Here is a 14,780-nt window from a genome sequence, read left to right as displayed (position 1 = left end):
TAATCCCAGCTACATGGGAGGCAGCATGTAGGAGGACTGCAGTCCAAAGCCAGACCTAAGTGAAAATGGAAAACCCTATGTAACAACTGAAAGATAAAGGGCTGGTGAACGTGGTTTAAGTGGAAGAATGTATATCTAGAAAGCACAAGGCCCTGAAGGTCAAACCCAGTACTTCCATAAAGAAGAAGGGGAGGGGGAAAAGGAATAGGAAGAAAGGGAATAGGAAGAGCAAGGGGGAAAAGGAGGAGTGGAGATATGGAGAGCTCATTTGAATGAAGGGTTGGTCATAGAAGAGTCAGGAGGAGACTGGTTGGTAGAAAATAGAGCAGTTGAAACTCAGTTAAATACGTCCCAGGCCACAGTGCTGAGCCCTGGACAGAGGAGAACAAGAACACAGTTATATATCTTGGCCACATATCTCACTATCCTGGCCTCCTCAAAGATCTTCCCTTCCAGGTCTTGATCTGAATTAAACTGCCAGACAGGAAAATGGCCCCTCCATGTTCTTTCCTTCTCTGAGAAACACTCTGGGTCTCCATTTGATGTCATTCTTCTTAGAGGTCACCTCCAATGTGGTGACTAGTTCCTCAGCTCACCCAGGGTTGTCATTGATGGTGACACACCTCTTTTCTCTTTCCCTTGTCACCTATCCCACAGTTCAGAACTTTCTTGATCTGTATTCCATTAAAACAGCCCCATTCTCTGGGGGGGTTGGCTCTCTGCTGAGAAAGGAAAGATTGTACTTCACTTTTTGCCCATCATGGGCAGCCTCAGGAACCTGGTGACTTATGGCGTAAATTTTAGGCCCCACTGCAGGCAATGCAATGGGAATTTTCCAATGGTAAGAGGCTTGTCAATGGACATGGAATTCATGGCGAGTGAAGACAGCATCCTGGGCTCATCACAATAAGAAGCCTGGCAATGACAGAACTGTGCTCAAGAATCTAACAATACCCTACCAAGGCTTCCTGCACAGCCCAGCGTGGGAAACCAAACTGCTTCTGTTGTGCATGGCATTGCATGTTAGAACTATGTTGCCAATGTCCCACCTGATCACAGGGGAGCTCTGTGGCTTTTCAACTCATGTGTTTCTCATATATAAAATGGCATGATATTTTTCTGCTCCCCCAAAATGGCTCATTCCAAAGATGATAAGAATACCTAATAAGTTTTCTGAGAGATTTACATGAAGTTACTATGGCTCAAAAGCCCCATGAAAGTGTACCACAGGTAAATCTAAGTGAGCTTTGGAATTCAGAATTCAGATTTAATAAACATGCATGTAACCAATGTTGCAACGCATCCACCATCCCATTTGGAACTGCTTCAATCCCCTAGACCCAAACAATCTCCCAGATTTTGGTTTGGTACAATATTTCTGTGTCCCAGGGAGAAATATTATACTAAGCAATGAAGCCAGTAAAAATGTCAGTTTGGAGTTGGCGACAAAGGACATAGCTCAGAGAAGTTAAAATGACTTGCTTATGTTCACATACCAGGACTTGAATCTCAGATAATAGTCAGAGTCCTAGCTCATCACTACATGTCATAGCTCTAGCAACTTGATCTCCCATCAATATTAAAGAAAGCACCAGAGGCTGGAATCTGATTCATTAGGAAGGTAAAAGCTGTCACAATATCAATTAATGGATATAGCTTGCTTCTCCTGGAAATGAAATTTAAACTATGATCCCAAATGGCCAACTTGGATAAAAACCCTACTATTTCTTGAAAATGTGCTGAATAATTTATATATTTCCTCTAGTCCCTATAAGAGTTGAAAGTCCTATCAGATTCATTCCCTTGTATAGATGAAAATAAATAACTTATCTGAGTCAACCACAAATAAGTGGCAGGGTAGAATAGCCAGTCCAGGTGGGTAGGACTGTAACCTTTCCACGATCATTACTGTATGGTTGGCCCAATGTCACAGGCAGAGCCAGTAACCAGAGTAGCAACATCTCAGGCCTCATGACCTCAGAAGGCCTGGTGACCTTAGAAAGCCTTGCTATGTTTCACTTCTACTTTATCTAGCTCCATAACGACTCAATATCGCCTTTTTTTCTGTCTACTTTTGGCACTCAGAAAAAGAACAGTAAGTAGTGTTCAAGAGAAGATGAAACAAGATTGATCGGAAAAGAAAATTTTATCTGATTCCAGCCCTGTCCATAGGGTTGTGCTGTGCTATATTTAGATAAAGGCTTTGCAGAGCCAAAGAAGCAATAACAGCAAACTAAAAAGGTACTAGGCTCGTGCCAGGAAACAATAAGAAGCTGTGAGTTCTCATTCTTTGCCCAAAGCATGACTGTTTAAAAACCCAGAGGCAATAAAAACAAGCCATCTCAGCAAACACAATGGTGTGTTCAGGACTGGGGAACCTCCTCCCTGCAGGGCAGCTGATGGAGGCTGTGGGGTAACAGGGCATCTTCTCTCTTGCCAGGAACAAGGCTGTCTGGGGAAGCCACACAGATCTAGTGTGCTAACTCGTCAGTAGGAAAGGCATGGGTACTGAAGTCCAGGACTGGCCCATGGCATTATCCCAGTGCCCAATGGACCAGCTACTATAGGATAGACCAAATTTGAACCATGGTGGTTCACAAAGATGAAGCTGAGCGTGAGAACTGCAAAGACTTGTTCACTCATGGATTTGAGGGTAACATGAGCAACCAAAATCTAAGGCTCCCTAGTCCTCTGAAGAAACCCCCATTCGGTCCCTGCATCATTCAGAGCATTGGAAGTCTTCCAGTATATTTAGTTGTAAGTGGTGAAAATCCTTAAGGTAAGAGGTCAGCCCACAGTATTTCACAATCTCATATCTACTGGACTGAGGTATGTAAATGGGTCTGTGGTATTCAGATCCTGGTGCAGCTGTATTATGTACAGACTGAAGACAGAAAGCAGTTCTCTTCTCCAAAGTAGCCTCTGCCGTTCTGTACGCATAGATCAAGCCTTGCCAGAGCCCATCTGTAGTAACAACTAACTTGTTTTCTGGAGATAAGAGGCTTGTCAGGCACTTGCCCTGGCCTAGTAAATGCTCTCTCACCTCTCCCACAGATCTCCATCTTCCCAGCCTCTTTCTATCAGTGTCTGCGTCACCAACAGCCAATCTAAGCCAATGCAGCATATCTGCTAGGCTTCTCTTCCATGAATCCCTACTTCAGCATTTCAATTTCCTATTTACCATAGTCATTCATGCAAGTTACTATAATAAATAAGCCCAGAATTTCAAGAACTTAAGCCAAAGTAAGTTTGTTTCTATGTTAGAAAATAGTAAATATCAACATAGGTGTTCCTAGGTAACAGCCACCTTCCAGGGCCCTGGATCCATACATTTTGTGGTTCTACCATCTTCCAGCAGCTCTCTGCAGCTTCTAGCTAGAAGAAGTGGAAAGGTCTGAGAAGGTGGCATGTTCTCTTTTTAATCCCTTCTCAGAGGGTGGGGGAAACACTTACCTACTGTTCAATCTGTGTCCTCCATGCAAGGAAAGGTTGGCAGCGTTTCTGCCATCAGAATCTACCCATAATCATAGCTAGACTACATGATGCATCTTCGTTTTGTCAATGATGTACATTAAGTATCTCATAAACAACCTTAGAAAAATAAGAAGTACAGCGCCGGGCGCTGGTGGCTCAAGCCTGTAATCCTAGCTACTCAGGAGGCTGAGATCTGAGGATCGCAGTTCAAAGCCAGCCTGGGCAGGAGAGACCGTGAGACTCCTATCTCCAATAAACCACCAGAAAACCTGAAGTGGCACTGTAGCTCAAGTGGTAGAGTGCTAGCCTTGAGCTGAAGAGCTGAGGGACAGCGCCCAGACCCAGAGTTCAAGCCCCAGGACCGACAAAAAAAAAAAAAGAAAAATAAGAAGTACAGACATATCAAGCTCTGGGCCTTGGTGTCTATAAATACACACAATATGAAATATATAAATATATATATGTACACATTAGGCAGTTGGTTACAATGTGAAATCCATGTGAGTCATACATAACATCCTTCCTAATTTCTTTGTACCTTGTAGAAGACATCCAGAGATGAACTCTGAGACTAGGGATTAGGAAGATTAGGTTGCTTCTCCTGCAACCCAGGGGAAACAAGTTTGGAGGGAATTCATCTTTCTTTTTTTCCATCAAACTATCTCTTTATTTTTTTTTGGGGGGGGGGGAGGAATTCATCTTTCTATTTGGCCTTTTAGTTTAAACTCTACCAAGGTATAGTTTCATAATCTATTAACAATGAGTTATGAAATGACAGTTACCCAAGGAAGCACCACTATAATCTACACACTGGTGATTCCCTTCACACACACACACACACACACACACACACACACACACACACACACACACACACACACACACACACACACACACACACACACACACACACACACACACACACACACACACACACACACACACACACCTAGAAAATTTCCTTCATATTCTTTGGTGCTCTGTGCTTGCACTCTGAGCCTCCTGCCACCATTAATCTATTTTGTTACTATAGGTTAGCTTGCCGTTTTTTAGAGCTTCATATAAATTCATATAGCATGAACATTTTAGCTTGGATTTATTGAACTCTTCTTCAACAGAAAATTTATGATTCATCTAAATGGTGACATTTATAAGTAACTTGTTCTTTTCTTTGCTGAGCAGTATAGTATTCTATTGCATGGATTGGTTATCCATTCATCTGCTGGTATTCAGGACATTTCCAGTTTCCAGCTACTATGAATACAGTTGCTAGGAACTCTGCATAAGATCTCTGGATGGACACTGTGCATGATTTCTTACTGAGCAGTGACCTGTTTATTGCCAAACACAGTCCACATTGACATACTTCTTTTTTCCAAAAAATACTTCTAAATATAAAAGTAGTGTATGCATTCTTTCTGATGGAGGCATAGAATTCCATTGTGTATTTATACCACATTTTCCATCAGAAAGAATGACATTGTCCCATTTATTAGGAAATGGAAAGACTTGGAAAAAATTATATTAAGTGAAGTAAGCCAAGCCCAAAGAAACATAGGTCCCATGGTTTCCCTTATCTGCAATAACTAGTATATGTCTGAGACAAACAAACAGTCAGATAAGTTGATATTAGGTGAAATGAACCCCAAGATAAGTATTCAAATGTTTTTTTCTTTCTTGCGATTGTTTGTAACATATTTATAAGATGATTTCTTTGTTGCTTTGTATGTCCCTCCCCCATGGTATAACCCCTGCTTTCATTGTATTTGATGTCGGTATAATTTGTGGAGGGGAAGGGCAAAAACAAACCATTTAAATAGGGATACAGGTGGACCCATTGCAACAATGAGATATACAAGTTGTTATGTTGAAAAAGAAACTTTACAACTTTGGGTGGGGGGAGGAAGGGGCAGGGGAAACAAAGGAGGAAGCAACAATGCTTGATAAGAAATGTACTCATTATCTTGCCCATGTAATTGTTACCCTCTGTACGGTATTTTCACAATAAAAAAAAGTAGTGCATACACATGGAACAATTAAAAAGAAGTATTAAGTCACCTAAAAATAGAGCTTGAGAAAGGAAACACTGATATTTTAATAGCTCCTCTTTTAGACATTTTTATAGAGAAAATTATTTTGCCTATGAAAATGACCTCACACCACTTCAGCTCTTCAGTTTTCTCTGCTTTGGTTCCAGACTCCCCGGTCAAATGCTAGTCTAGACCCCTGTGTCTCAAAGTATGCTCCATGGACCTGCTCTACAGGCATCATCTGAGAAAACTTACTAGAAATGCAGGTTCCCATGATTCTGTCACCACAAGGCATTTGTACTCCCCATTCCCTTTTGTCTTCAATAGTCCTGCAGTTACTTGAACAACACAGTTTCCTTTTGCATTTTGCTCTCTGCTCATATGTCACCAGCAGAGGAAAGCTATTTCACTCCTGAGCAATATAACTAAAGTTGCCTTCCTGCAATGCTCTCTCCTCTTCTCTCCCTACAGCCTAGCATTTATTATCCCATGACATTCATTTATATGCATTCATCTAAAAACTTCTGTCCAGAAATCCACACTATGTCAGATGTTGTTCGAAACTTTGAGGACACAGAGGAGAATAAAGTTCTTATGCCACCCTACTCTCCAATGTAGGCACACTAGGTAATATTTCATCTCTTTCAGGTTATTTATGTCTTCAAGAAGAAGCCTAATTCCCATGCCAGGTCCCAGGACAAGTTTCTAATGTGATGTGTTGAGCAAGTTGTGCTTGGTTGTCTTTAATCTCAGTGAAATGCCCAGGGACAGCTTTCCTGCAGTGCAAATGTCCCTTCCTTGATGTAAGTCTCCAATTACATAGCTGGTGGTTGTCTTGCCTCTGTGCAAATTATCTGAGTTTAAACATTCCCTAATGTGGAACCAAAAACTGTTTCAGCAGAAGCAACAAGATCAAGCCCCAGAAAACCTTCCAGGGGAAAAGCTTATCTTTAGTGTCCCCACACTTCTTCTTCCTGTACCTTTATTATGGTTTAGATGTTTGCTTTCTTGGTTTGCTCAGGGCTGGTGCTCGAACACTCAATCCATGTATCAGCCTAACTTTTTGCTGACTAACTGGAGATAAAGTCTTGTAGTTTTTTTTTTTTTTTTTTGCTGAGGTTGGCTTTGAACTCCAGGCCTCCTGAGCAGTTAGAATTACAGGTATGAATCACTGGCACTCAGCTAAAGTTGAAATTTAATTACCAATATAACAAGACTAAAAGGTAGTATTTTTTAACAGGTGATTAAACTAATGGGTAGAATTGATGTGATCAAAGACAGGCATGTTTGGCTTCTTCTTACTCTCTCTTGCCCTTCTGATTTCTATCATGGGATGATGCAGAAAGAAGGCCCTCATCAGGGACACTACAACTCTGTTGGTGGGAATGTAAACTGGTTCTACCACTCTGGAAAGCAGTATGGAGCTTCTTCAAAAGACTGAACATAGAGCTCCCCTATGACCCAGCAACCGCACTCCTAGGCATTTACCCAGATGATCACAAACAAGGCCATGCTAAAGCTACCAGCACAGCCATGTTCACTGAAGCATTATTTACCATAGCTCAGATATGGAATCAACCAAAATGCCCATCAGTAGATGAATGGATCAAGAAAATGTGTTATATATATACAAAATGGAATTTTATGCTTCAATAAGAATGACATCGCCCCTTCATAAATAAATGGAAAGACTTGGAAAAAATTATATTAAGTGAAGTAAGCCAGGCCCAAAGAAACATAGGCTCCATGGTTTTCCCTCATTTTTAATAACTAGTATATGCCTAGGATAGTTCTAGCAGAGGTTCACAATAGCTCAACAGCTATGCACATATGATCATATAAAATTTTGCTCATTGGGGGCTGGGAAGGTGGCTCAGTGGTAGAGCGCTTGCCTTGCATGCCTGACGCCCTGGGTTCGATTCCTCAGCACCACATAACCAAAAGGAAAAAAGTGGCTCAAGTGGTAGAGCGCTAGCCTTGAGCTGAAGAGCTGAGGGACAGCGCCCAGGCCCAGAGTTCAGGCCCCACGACTGGACCCAAAAAAAAAAAGAATTTGCTCATTGAAATGAACTCCAAGATATGGAAACAAGAGGGTTTTTTCATGTACTGTGTGAAATGATTTCTTCTTTCTTTCATTTTTTTCCTCTGGTTTATCCCATTGTCACTGTTTTTGATTCTGGTACCCTGTGTCATGTATATATGTTTATCTGATTTGGGGAAGGTAAAGAGAATCACAAAATGATGAGACAAAGGACTAAGGGTGAACCAATGCAACAGAAATACTCACGAGACACTACATTGGAAGTGAACTTTACAACTTAGGAGAGGGGGGAGTGGGGGGAGGGAAAGTGGGAAAAAACAAGAGAGGGGGAAACACTGTTCGACAAGAAATATACTCATTACCATGCTTATATAACTGTAGCTCCTCTGTGCATCACCTTTACAATAAAATAAAGTATTTTTTAAAAGAAGGCTAGTGTCAAATGCCAGCCCCTCCAATCCAACTTGGATTTCTCTTACTGGGCGCACTGACTCAGGGACCTGTGGATTACACTGTAGTAGAAAAGAGGCAAATTCCTGGCTTTTGAATTCTAAAACCTGAAATCTTGGCAAAAATAATATGTTTGGGAGTAAAATAGATCTGAAAATGGCCAAAGTTAGGTTTTTTTTTTTGCATTAACTAAGATGAAACTACTAGTCGGGGGAAGGGCAACTGGGAGATGAAGAGGGAGCAAAACCAGAATTAGACTTTTGTCATTGGTGGAGCAGACTCCTGTCTATTCTCTCTGTCCTGATCCTGTCTGACTGCCCTCCTTGTGTAGAAGCAAGACAACACAAGAGTTGGGGGAATGAGAGGAAATGAGGAGAGGCACTGGATCAAAATCATGGGTCTCATAGCATGAGTATGTTGGCAAGAGAGTATAGGGTGGGCTGCCTCCACAGACTCCTAGCTGGAAGGTTCTTCACTCAGCAAGCTGAGGAGCTGCCAGAGAAAAAAGAAGCACAGCTTGATAGAGAGGACCCTTTAGGCAGAAAGTTCTTCACCTGCCCATGGTGCTCAAGGACAGAGCCAAGTATTTCCTGAGTGTCCAAGAGAAAGAATTAAGAGATATTCAGAACTGAAAGACCCTGTGGAAGGGACCCAGGGTGACTTTTGTGGCTAGGGCACTGTAGAATGATGCTCCAGTCAGCCAATGCTCTCCTATACTAATGCTATCCTTAAAGCCCCTGAGACCTATACATCTGTTAGACTCATGAGAAGAATCTCTCACTACAGAAGCCCACCAGAGTCCTCATAAGTCCAGCCCCATCCACTTACTCATGTATGACTAGTTTCCTTTAGAAATATTCTCATGGATCAAGTAAATACCTTGCACTGCAGAATAGAATGCTTTCTTCCTCCATTCTTAAGAAGACAATAAAAGAGAAGGATAAGAGTATATAGAATAGCCCATGAGGCTTCAGGAAGAGAGAAATCAAGTCTCCAGTAACTGGATGTTCTTGATCCATGAAAGACCAGAACACAGCAGGAAAGTGGGGAAGGCATCTTCTGAGCTCTCCCCTCCCCCTCAGGATCCAGGCACACCTTCTCCCCCGGGCCGAGCTTGTGCCCTTCGCCCTTTCTTCTTACAATGTCCTCACTGTCTTCCTGTGCAGTCAGCCCCATGACACAGCTCCTTTCCTTCCCACTCCCTAGAAGTTACCATCTCTGAATATTCCTTTTCAGAAGAGCAACATGATCGAACATCATTTCTCCTTTTTCTGGAAGTCCAGCTGGGCAGTGCCCTGATTAGCTTTCGCTAATGCAGTGTGGGCAGAAGTACTATGTGCTGCTTAGGATGGAAACATTGAATTGTATTATGCCCCTGCCGTCACTGGTGCTGACACATGACGATAGCAGGGTTCTGTCCAGCTAATTCCTGAGAAAGGAATAAGAGCAAGAAATAAACATTCACTGAAATAATTTACTGGTAATTAAAATATCATAAGACAACCCATCTTGACTAAGGGACCTGGGCTATGGTTGGGGTTTAGGCTCTTAGCACTCTTTATCTGAGCTATTAACACATGCTACTCAAAGTGTGGTCTGCACACAGGTGTCAATCTACAAACTGTTGCTAGTCTACATAAAGAAAGACAGACAGGGGCTGGGAAGGTGGCTCAGTGGTAGAGCGCTTGCCTTGCATGCCTGAGGCCCTGGGTTCGATTCCTCAGCACCACATAAGCAAAAAGAAAAAAGCTGGAAGTGGCGCTGTGGCTCAAGTGGTAGAGCACTAGCCTTGAGCTGAAGAGCTGAGGGACAGCACCCAGGCCCAGAGTTCAGGCCCCACGATCAGAACCAAAAAAAAAAAGAAAGACAGACAGTAACAGTGAACATTCAGGACCAGGCATGGTTTAATCCCAGCTTTGAAAGGCAGAAACAGGACTTTGGCTCAAGATTAGCCTATACAAGTTAAAACAAGACCCTATCTGAAGAAAAAGAACTAACAATACCAAAAAAGCAAAAAGATTGGGGGTATGGCTCAGTAGTACAGCACTTACCTAGCAAATATGAAGCCCTGAGTTAAATCCACAGTACTAGAGAAAAAGGAAAAGAACATTTAAACTGATTCATGTTATGTGTTGTATCTGATAATAAACTATTTTCCTTCGAAATCATTCTCGTGTCTTGTGCATGGAAGTGGTACAGAATGGTTTGTCAAATGAAACTGAATCACATCTTTGAGACAGAATTAGAATTAAGGCAGGATTTCAAGCAATATCAAAAAGGTTGGCAGATATTTGGGGCATAAGTCCATTCATTCCCTGCTGGCTCATGCCTGTAATCCTAGATACCTAGAAGGCTGAGATCTGAGGATCACAGTACAAAGCCAGCCTAGGCAGCAAAGTCCATGAGACTCTTTTTTCCAATTAAGCACCAGAAAACTGGCAGTGGTGCTGTGGCTCAAGGTGGTAAAAGAGCTCAGGAACAGCGCCTTAGGCCCTGAGTTCAAGCCCCATGACCAACCAAAGGGGGTGGGAGGGAGACCATTCCTTGTTAAGGTAAAATGATCATTTAAAGGTTCCCAGAGTTAACTCTTCAAGCCAACACAAATTTAATTAAAATAAGTGAAGACACTTTCTGGGCTTTTGCTCACTTATTATTAAATACTATTTTAGATTTGTCCACATAAAGACACAAATGTCTTTATCCTCTGAAATAAAATTCTGCAAATATATTGCTTATGGATATGGTTTTTAGAGTTGTCCATCCCAAATAGCTTGACATTTTGATACATTTGTCCAAGAGTATAAGAGGATATTATAAACTACGTCCTGCCTCCCTCTAGGACTCATCTTCTTTCCTTCCAAAGACTTTTACACCCATTAACATATGTCTCTGTATCAAACAAGAAAGAGGGAATATGGTGCTGTGAAAAGAACAATGAGCAAGGTGTCAGGAGACCTGGCTCTTTTCTTCATTACCCACCCCCTCATTTCCTACCACAGAACCATCACTCTGCCACTCAGTGTTGTAACCCCTCCATCTTCTGAGGACAAGATAATAATAATAATAATATCAGTTCTATTGCGAGGATCAAGATAAAGGGTAGAGAAACACAAATAAAATACAACATAGTTATAATTCAGCATTTATGGACCATACTGCCTTGTTCTCAAAATATTTCATATGTATATCTTCTGTTTTCTAGCCAGTTGTGGATGCAGATCACTGGGAGAATGCTTATCTAGCATGCATAAGGCTCTAAGTTTGATCCCCAATACTACAAAAAAACAAAAATATTTTTCCTAGCTAGATAATATGCTCATGGAGAGGTGTACAATGCAATTTTGGTGTTATCTGTTCCAATGTTGGTGGAGGCCTTCAGGACAAATAATACACATACAATGATTGTTTGAAAACTTTATCCAAAGTTCTTGATACTCTTCATCCTTAAGCAAATTGCCTAGTGTAAATTTTGCACTCTACATGACAAGTATTCCTCCACTGGTGCACTATGAACGTGCTTCTGGAGTTCAAAAAGGAGAGTAATAGTGACTGAGTTCCTTGAGGGAAAGAGTCCCATCTTATTAATGTTTGGTTCCCCAGAACTTAGCCATATTTCAGCACATACAAGGAATCCAGTTATAATGGATGGTATTGTCTCCTCACCCCTAATCTATGTGGTGAAGCCCTAACACACAATGTGACTGGATTTGAAGACAGGGTATTAGATGAAGTATTGGGGTTAAATGAGCTGCTCTGGGCAGGGTGAGTGTCATAAAAAAAAAAAGAGGAAGGGTCTCAATGGCATGCTCTTTGTCCATGTAACCCTGACCCAATGTGACTGAATTTGAAGGCTAGGTATTGGAGGAAGTATTGGGGTTAAATGAGCTACTATGGGTAGGGTGAGTGTCATATTAGAAGAGGAAGGATCTCAATGGCACTCTCTGTCCATGCAACACTGAGGAAAGACCAAGAGAAGACACAACTAGAAGGTGATACTGGCAAGCCAGGGAAAGAACTTGAATCATGGGACCAATCAGTACCTGGAACTTCCCATCCCAGAACTGTGAGCAGTAAGTTTCTGCCCTTTAAATCCCACCATAGTAATTCCATACTGCTGCCTGAGCTAATTGATATAGCAGTGAATGTCTGAAGAAAATGAAAGGAAGAAGTGTATTTTATACCTCTACTCAGTAATCCTAAAACCAAAAACAACAGTCTGATTTTGCTTACATTTATTTTGGACACATTTTTCAGAATCATATATAGTACCTCTACCAACACCTGATCTTCTCATCCTTCCTTAGTGGGCACAGCAGTTCTTACTGAGAGAAGATGAAAAGGACTGGGCTACCAGGGCAGTGGTGGGAAGGAATGCAAGCCGTACCAGCCAGGAAGGAGAGGAGGTTGCACTCCTAGGGCCTCAAAGGAGGACACAATACACCATACACAGTCAAAGTAAAATGTGGCTGATGCATCTGGAGTTTCTGGGCAGAAGAACTATTCCTTTGGCAGGAACCACTGAGAGATCTTTGTGAAGAAACCTCTTGCTAGGGACTACAATAGAAAAAGTAACCTCAGCTAGAGACTGAGATCAAAATGCTCTGAATGAGATGAACCACCACCAAGTTTTGATTCAGGCTTATGAAACAAAGAAAGAAAAATGGGAGGGAGGCAAGGAGGGGAGGGGAGGGAAGAAAGGAGAAGAAGGAAAGGAAGAGAAAGAAAAAGAATGCAGCTTATGTGAACTTCAGAGGTTATCCTTTTATATTTCTAATTGCAACTCAGAATTCTGAAATGCCTCTTCTCTCCTCTTCTTTACAGATGTATGGAGTTTAGAAACTTCTAATGAGGTTCAGGGAGGAGAGGTAGGTTAATCTGGAGCCATTGGACATAGTGACCCTGCTTCCTGGGCCTTCCCAACAGGAGGAATGCTGACCAGGGGCTCCAGAAAAGAACAGCAAAGATGGCAACATAGAGAACCCTGGAAAGCCCCTCCCTAAGCCTCTCCCCAGATAGATAGCACACCCCTTTTGCAAGAGGGCTTGAATGTACTGCAGCAGCAGCTTCCCTCTGTTACCACGGAGATCTAGCTAGTAAAGAGAATGCTTCAGAGCTGAGGCCTCTATGTGATTGATCCTGAGATTCAAGCTTTTGCAAGAAAATACAATGCATACTTTCACAGAGATCTGTACAAAACCATAGTCTATAAAAAAAAATCCACACTCCCCCAAAGGCTTTTATTTTTAAATATAGATCTACATTTCCAGCAAAGCCTGAATCAAGTCATGTATTTAATGCCAGTAGAGGGTAATTTTAGAGGCCTGCCAAAAGAGGGGGTGTCGGCACATAAAACTAAGTTATATTTTTATTTATGCTACTTCCTCCAGATTGAAAATAAATTTTCAGAGCACTTCTCTAGTTAATCTCAAATTAATTGCAGATTCCTAGAATTTAAAAACGTGCTTATCTCACAGCGCCCTCTGGTGTTCAAGTGGATCATTTTGGCTTGTCTTGAGGCAAAACTGTATAATCAGGCAAGTCTATAATTAACATGCATTAGTTCTCCAAATATTTATTGAAAGTCTATTATGTACCAGTTACTCAGAAAGTGTTGGGACAGACATGGCTTCTTGCTTGTTAAGGAGCTCATAGTTTAGTAAGACAGACAAATGTACTCAGTTAGAAAATTAATTAAACAAAACCTTTTTGCCTAGTTTTTCACTTAAAATGAGACAGACACAGATGGGATGCCTCTACTTACACACTGTGTTGTATCATTATGTATGTTAGCAGGTATCTGGCTGGCTGTGGACAGAACAACACTGACTAAGTATACAGGGAACATTCTGAATTAGAGTAAACACCCCAAGAGGTACAGTGAGGTTGAATCCTGGTTTTACAGATTAGAGAAAGGGACTTTCACAGTCATCCCCAAGACACTCTGGTCTTGTAGGTAACCAGAGGCCTGTAGTCACCCTATTTCTAGACATGGAAATCTGACAGTCATTAAGCAGCTGTTTTTGTAGCACTGTGATAAAAGTCCTCAAACAGAATCACAGAAACCCTAAAGGTCTCAAGCGAGCTTAAGAATTTATCACATGCTATTTAAGAACTTCTTGTAGCCTTGTTGGGATTATAGAAAAGGAAGAAAACCACAGGACTGCTCATTCAATCTTGGGAAGAGCTGGATGATTCTGCACAAGCAAAAATGACTTGAAATATATGTATAGACACATCTCTACCAGTCCATCTTCAGCTGACTGAATGTTGTGTGACAGCCCTTCTCCACAGCAGGGGAGGAATGCTCTCATTTCACCGCAGAGTTCACAGATGCATTGCAGTTTTGGAATCAGCATATAGATTCCAGGTCTTGTCTGTATATAACCTTATCTTTAACTTTTTGAAAGTTTATTTTTGTTTCTATATTTAAAGCCCTTGTATTGGTCAAGAATTCATGTTCAGCATTATTTGAACCATTTGCCACTACAGATAGAAAAAGTTATTTGTGTTTAATAAAACTGATGTAGAAAAAAAGAATGTGCAAATCTGAAAATTGACACAGAGTCACAGAGCACATGGCCTGAATAGGTGGCTCTTCAGGCCTTCCCAGAAGGCAAAGGTAATCTGAAGGAGTGGTAGACACCTTCAGCAAGAATAGAAGTGAAATTCAAATATCCAAGAATCCAGGAATAACTACACACCAGAAATAATGCTCTATTCTACTCTGTAATATTCCTAAGGTCTGTTTTATCCATTCTTTATTGTTCCTTAAAATATAAGTGGGA

The 14,780-nt window shown here is 41.5% G+C and overlaps 1 long non-coding RNA gene across 1 annotated transcript; it reads left to right on the top strand.

Moving 5' to 3' along the window:
- The first annotated feature begins 3,737 nt into the window (after positions 1–3,737).
- Positions 3,738–14,242, top strand: LOC122103854. The gene is made up of 3 exons (XR_006146842.1): positions 3,738–3,748; positions 5,763–5,770; positions 14,154–14,242. It is a non-coding gene; the product is annotated as an uncharacterized LOC122103854 (long non-coding RNA).
- Positions 14,243–14,780: the final 538 nt, after the last annotated feature.

Source organism: Dipodomys spectabilis, unplaced genomic scaffold, assembly GCF_019054845.1.
Source record: "Dipodomys spectabilis isolate Male_0828 unplaced genomic scaffold, ASM1905484v1 ptg000019l, whole genome shotgun sequence".
Lineage (NCBI taxonomy): Eukaryota > Metazoa > Chordata > Mammalia > Rodentia > Heteromyidae > Dipodomys > Dipodomys spectabilis.
This window is presented reverse-complemented; position numbering and strand designations above follow the sequence as displayed.